Raw genomic sequence first — 6888 nt, 5'->3', positions numbered from 1 at the left:
AATATTAAAATGGCTTCCTCTCACATCACCATAATGTGTGTTAGGTTAAATGAAGACCCCATATTGCACATAAACGTGAAAGTGAGTTTGCCTCTTTTTGTGCTGTGTGATTGGCTGGCAGCCAATCAAGAATCAAGAATGTCTCTTGAACTGATCACATGAGGTAAACAAAATGGACGGATGGAAGGAATACCACATTTGCCCTAACAACACATAAGAGGGGTCCAGACAGGTCCACGGAAAGACCACTGAAGCAACTAATTGGGGTCGCCATGACAATGACAGCAATCCTCTTCAACTCATCAAAAGCCAGTGGACCATCCATGCAATGTTGAAACTGTTAATTTACGCTAACAGAAGTACTTCCTTCTGCTTTAATGCTATTTGAATAAAGACCACCGAGAAGCAATTATACAAATGAATGGGAAGACACTTACAAACTAATTAAGTGTAGCGCATGATCATGACGTTCCGGGAAAGCACGGCGGGCAAATTCATCAAAAGGCACTAATGAAGATGAGTTGTGCAGAAAGTGAGTGAAAGAGTGAGGCGGCCAGTAGATGAGTAAAGAAGTGGGTGCCACATGAACGACCATGAATTCTAATGCCGGCCTGACGCAGGTCACCACCTGCGGACGAATCCAGCTGTGAGTGTGACACCCTGCTGTATCAATATTTGAAAGAAGAGGAAAAGTCATTTTGCTGTAAGGAAAATGAATGAGAACACCTACCTACCTTGAGCAAATAGTTATGTTAAAGTTAAATGTTTATCTTCCTCTGTCTGCCCAGAAAATACATTAAAAGTGTGCCCATGGTGACTGAGTCACACCTAGTATAGTGGTGAGCATGTCTGACTCATATCTGTTGCCATTAAAGTCATTTTTCATTCCATTCAATACTCCTTTAAACTACAGTTTTTGCTTGTGCTGGTTTTATTCTGTGCAACAAAAATATCTATTACATATGCAAAACCAATATATTGTATTACCGGACTTTCCGGACTATAAGGCACACCTAAAATGTTCTCAAAAACCGCCTTATAGTCCGGTGCGCCTTATATATGGACCAAATTCCTAAATTTGAACTGGCCCGAAACATTGTGTCATAAAATCAATCATAAGTGGCCTGCTGAAGACTATGAATCATGAATCAAAAAGACTATGGATCATTATTTTGTGATTACAAAGTAATTTGTTGTGTCTGAAGTTGAAATAAAAAAGATAAAATGGAGAATGGTTTGATTTGGATTGAAAATCTGACATGATGCATTAATGGTGCGCCTTATAGTCCGGTGCGCCTTATATAAGGACAAAGTTTTAACATGGGCCATTCATTGAAGGTGAGCCTTATAGTCCAGTGCGCCTTATAGTCCGGAAAATACGGTATATACCACGGACATACAGCTGCTGTAAATTAGCATGCAAGGGCACGAATCAGTATGGACTTTTTTTAAGGCCTGTCTAGTGGCTAAAAGCAATGAGCAACAAAGTGACATTTGTGCTGTTGTTTATGGCGTCTGGAAACTCTGACACTCCCTTAGCAAGATAGGTTCACCCATCTGTGTCAGGACTGCAGATGAACGACGACTGCTCGCATACAGATTAGATCGCGTCTTCGTTTGCGGTGGCAGCATTCCATCACCAAGTCAGCGAATTCCAGATGTCAATTACTGTGGCGGTGTGGCGTATAACGATAATAACGCCAACAATTTAGCCAAATATTGAAGTATGTGCTGGTTATTAGAAGCTAATGCTGGTAACACTGCTAGCTAATGTTTATCTGTAACTTTTGGCTTAGACATACTGGAGATATGATTATTCCAGGGTGTATTAAATTCAACTGCTGTAGACTACAGCTCATCCATGGCCCTTAATTGGATAAGCGGATCAGAAAATGGATTGATTGCTAAGACATTAAAATAATTTCGCTGTTAAATGTCATCGGTTTATGTAGGATTTGCCAAATTTGGATCAAACAATACCTTCTGTATCTTAAAATCCACTCATTGATTTTGCTGTTGACAACATTTTAAGCCTGCATCACATTTTAATTGTGTTTTTAATTAGATCCAATAACTGTTTTATGTATTAAAAATGATTGAGAGCTTGTCTTTATTTGTATTATTGCACTGGAAAAAAAATATGTAACATGAAAGATTTTCTACAATGATATTTATGACTTAGTAGTAGTGTAGTAGTCTGGAAAAGAATTTAATTTAATTTAATTTGTTTACAGAGCAAGGTAGCACATCATTACAGCCCTTACAGTCCAGAAATCCTTTTGAATCCCAGCCCAGGCATCACTTTTAGATATATATTTCTTGAATATTTGTTTAAAAGTACTTCAGTGGGGAACACAGACTCTAAGCTACTGCACCCAAAGGAGAAATACTGGAAATGGCATTTAACTGAAAAATCCATAAGGTGATGACTCAGTCCTCCTGCTGTTACAAAGAAAAAAAAGAACTCTACTTAACCGACAGTATTTTTTTTAATTAAAAACATGTGCTTAAGACCAAATACACGAACGCTCTCAAGATGAGATCAATGTATAGTTTTGTTGTTTGTAACATCTTGCAAGTATTGATTCCAGATGAATGATATCTGCTTGTTTGTCAGCTACTATTGCAACACTCAGCACACAACAACTGGCATTGAGGCAAATATTTTCACTCATCTAAATGTTCGACCATCTGATTGGTTGCTGCGTCCAAAAAAAAAAACCCAAAACAAACAAACAACAACAAAAATGGCCGTTATCTCTAAATGTATTAAATCGGCTACATTCTCTGACTATATGCCATCTTCTACCATGGGGCAAAACGTGCAGTAAATATTTGCCTTTCATTATGGAAATCTGCCGCTAATCTATTTTCCACCTGAATTGTTAGTAGATTACATTAGTCCCATGTGAGAAGAAAAAGCCCTGGTTGGGGTTTACGCCCTAAAATCCAGGAGAGCCGCTCGGAATACAAATGAATGCTGAATACGCGTGTGGCTGTTATGCTAATCCAAGTCAATAACCTTTAATAAGACAGGAGAGCTCCAACTCCTACAAAATAAAGCAACTTGAACTATATTTGACTAAAATTGTGTCCAAAATAGCCTCATGGTATGTGACATTGTGAGATCATTGCTGAAAATTATACAGCAAAGATCTGAATAGGGATTTCATAATTGGAAAGTCTAAATATAGCAATCCTACTGGAGGTAGTCTTTCTGACATGCTGTGACATAGTCAATTTCTAATGCAATTTCAGATCATTAAGAGCTCATCAGGGAGGAATGTGTCGTGTGTGCATGGAACTAATAGAAAAGGTATGTGGGTGGCCAATGAGTTTGTCCTTGTTAGCTGTCTACAATGCATTACCGTATTTTCCGGACTATAAGGCGCACCTTCAATGAATGGGCCATTTTAAAACTGTGTCCTTATATAAGGCGCACCGGACTATAAGGCGCACTATTAATGCATCATGTCCGATTTTTAATCCAAATCAAATCATTCTCCTTTTTATCTTTTTTATTTCAACTTCGGACGCAACAAATTACTTTATAATCGCAAAATAATGATCCATAGTCTTTTTGATTCATGATTCATAGTCTTCAGCGGGCCACTTATGATTGATTTCATGACACAATGCTTCGGGCCAGTTTAAATTTAGGATTTTGGTCCATATATAAGGTGCACCGGACTATAAGGCACACTGTTGCCTTTTGAGAAAACCGTAGGCTTTTAGGTGCGCCTTATAGTCCGTAATATACGGTAGATTAATTAGCCTTTGATGGAAATGGCAATGACTGGGTCAGATGATGAATTGATTTTTCACATGAATCCCCATTGATTATCATTACAGATTTTTTAAAAAACAAATGCAATTTGCAAGTCGCGCTCACATTTATTTCTAACATTCCCAAAACCATAAATCAAGTCTACTTTGCTTACTGTGCTTGTGTCAGGAGAAATTATTCAGAGTCGTTTTAATGTGAGAATGCCCATATGTCTTTACGGCCGGCATATTGTAATGGCGGGGAGAAATGTATGTCTCCCTTGATAGATTTTGAGTCTTCTGGGACAAAGATAAAAAAAGAGTGGTGTTGTCTGTACTGTAAATGAGGTGCCCCGTTAAGTCTGCAGACTCCCACCCACCCACATTGATTTATTCTGATGAAATGCTGCTCAGTCGCATCTGCTCCTAAAAGATTTGAAAATGTACTAGAGGGACTTTTAATTGGGTATTTAAAGGTCTGATTTACTACGATCCCAAATACTGTGTGTGTGTGCGTGTTCTGCATAACATTGCGTTTAAAACTTGAAGCAGCACACCTAAAAAACTGCTCTGGGAGAGACCAGCACTGATTGCCTCTAAGCTATGTTTGAACACAGTAATAAAATTCTAATTAGAATAAATGTTTTTATTGAAAAACACTCCTAGACTGCGAATATTAAATAATCAAAGGGCAGAATCGTTAGTACTGCTGTAATTGAGCGTGCCTTGTTGTACGAGCATATTCTTACACCGCACGCTGTTTGAAAACTCAAAATGTCTTGTGACCTTGTAAATAAAGAACCAGCTGTATTGCAGCTTGTTGTATGTCTCGTGCATATTCATGTTCTGTCAAAGATCAACAACACCAATACTTATTAAATTAAATGTTAAATATAAAAGAAACTATTCAGCTCTGATCACACATCACTTTTCAACTTAAACCGAGAAATGTTCTCTTTTCTTTCCTTCTTGTTCTCCTTGTCCTTCTCTCTCATAGCTCCAGGTGCTTTGTAAGAAGCCGAGGTCAACAACTGCCCTTCTTCTTCCTTTACTAAATTATTCATTCAGGCAAGTATTGAACAAAGAACAAATCTGACATGACACCACCTCCCCCCCAAAAAAACAACTAAAAAACCTTGGCCTGAACGTAGTTCTACGTTAAGCTACCTGAGGAACATTCTAAGGAGGTAGTTGATGATGGAAATATACAACTGCAGGCATGCTCCAGCCACTTCCTCTCTGCACAGATCTTTAGACGCTGTATCATTATCTGGCGTCTGCATAACTTCATTAAAGTTGCATTGTGGCTTTGGTGCAAGCTAGATGGGAAATTATCCATCTAAACATGTGACAGAAAGTCTGAATGTTCCTTGGATATTTACTTCTGCTAAAACTGACTACAGGGACTAAACCACCACGTAATGCGACCAATTCATACAAATTGTCAGATTATTATAAAATAGATAAAATGTTACCCATATATCTGATATTGTACGGTTTGTACGAGCTTTGAATTTTTTAGCAGGCTATTCCTGAACATATAATTGGCAAATGTCACGCTCTCTTTCCTTACTTGTCTTTTTATCTTCAACTCATCCATCTCTGCTTCACTCGGATCAAAGTAAGACCTTGTTAAATAACAGTCCCTGTGAGATCTGTTTTTTTTTTAAGTACAGTATGTTGAGCGTATAAGCCGGAGGACATGCTGTCAGCATCGAGTCACAGCTAAAAAGGATCATTTTAATTTCAGCCAGTTATTTAAATGAGATGCAAAAATATTAGAATGTGATTCTGTTGCAATTTGGTGCATCTGCCTCTTTGGTAATTCAATTTCAATTAAGGAATAAAAACAAGAGTAAGCAGGAGAAAAATAACAGTTCATCAATTTGGAATAGCTACTGAGATTTGTTCTTAGAATATGTTGGTTCAGTAAGCAGAGGGGAATCCGTCACTTAAGTGAATATTTAACAATTTGCATCCCTTGAATCAATGATATTTTAATTACTATTATCCAGTGGGGATAAATTACACTTAACACCTCTGATAGTGAGAATAATTCCACGCTTTTCATACGAGCAATGGTTGTAAAAAGAAAGAGGGAGCAGAAAAAGCAAGGAGAGGAGGGGAGGTGGTGTGGCCTGTTTCCATGGCAATCACCGTGCAGAAGATAATAATTTTTTCATGGTTATACATAAACATTCCTCTACAGTGATGTTGATTCTTATGATTCAGTGGTGAAGAAGGAGCTAAGCCAATCTTTTAAAAGTTGATTAACAATACGTTCCTACACTTCCCAATGGGCACGAGCGGCAAGTCGTGACAAGATGATAGATACAAGTGCCCTCTGCAGAGTTTTTAGGCTCGCATTAAAGGGTATGATGAGAACTTTGGTCATCTGGGAGGGACTTGAGTAGAGCCGCTCTTCTGCACTGATAGGTGCCAGATGATTTGGCGAGCTTGGGATACCTCTTGGACACTTCCTTGGTGAGGTGTTTAGGGTACATCTCACTGAGAGAAGGTCCTAGGACATGAGTGATGGAAAACATGGATGGATGGAGAGATAATCAGGGTGGAGATTTAGTACCATAAAAATAGCAACTGCTTGACTCAATTACATTATGAGATCATCTGATCATCTTGCAACCTCTGACCATTATAAAATGAGAAAAACAGGGACAAGCTTCTCTTATCAGAAAAATGGAGCGTAGATTCTTGTGATTTCTTATGCTGCATTGCAGCAAAGGTTCCCGCAAGGTCTATCTCTCTCTGGAAAGGAGGGAGATGATGACAAAAAAAAAGAAAGAGGCAGTTCTTTGTTCAACCACTCATCAGTTCATCAATCCAACAGACTAAGACGGATTGATCAGCACTCACAGTGTGATATACACAAGTATTAAAGATGATCACGGTTGTTTTTCCAGCAGTCTTGGACTTCTTAGTCACAGAACTCACTTTATCATTTCTGATCTTCCCTCTAGAATTGTTTTTTTATACCTGGCTCAATATTATTTAATCAGTTGCACTAATGCTCCGATCATTCCAGGCATTTCACTTTCTGGACCAGATCAATGCAATTTATTAGCCTCTGCACCAACACAGACATCAATTTCGAAAACATCAATA

Source organism: Syngnathus floridae, chromosome 19 (genome assembly GCF_059516105.1).
Source record: "Syngnathus floridae isolate MCC-2025c chromosome 19, RoL_Sflo_1.0, whole genome shotgun sequence".
NCBI classification, from domain to species: Eukaryota; Metazoa; Chordata; class Actinopteri; order Syngnathiformes; family Syngnathidae; genus Syngnathus; species Syngnathus floridae.
This window is presented reverse-complemented; position numbering follows the sequence as displayed.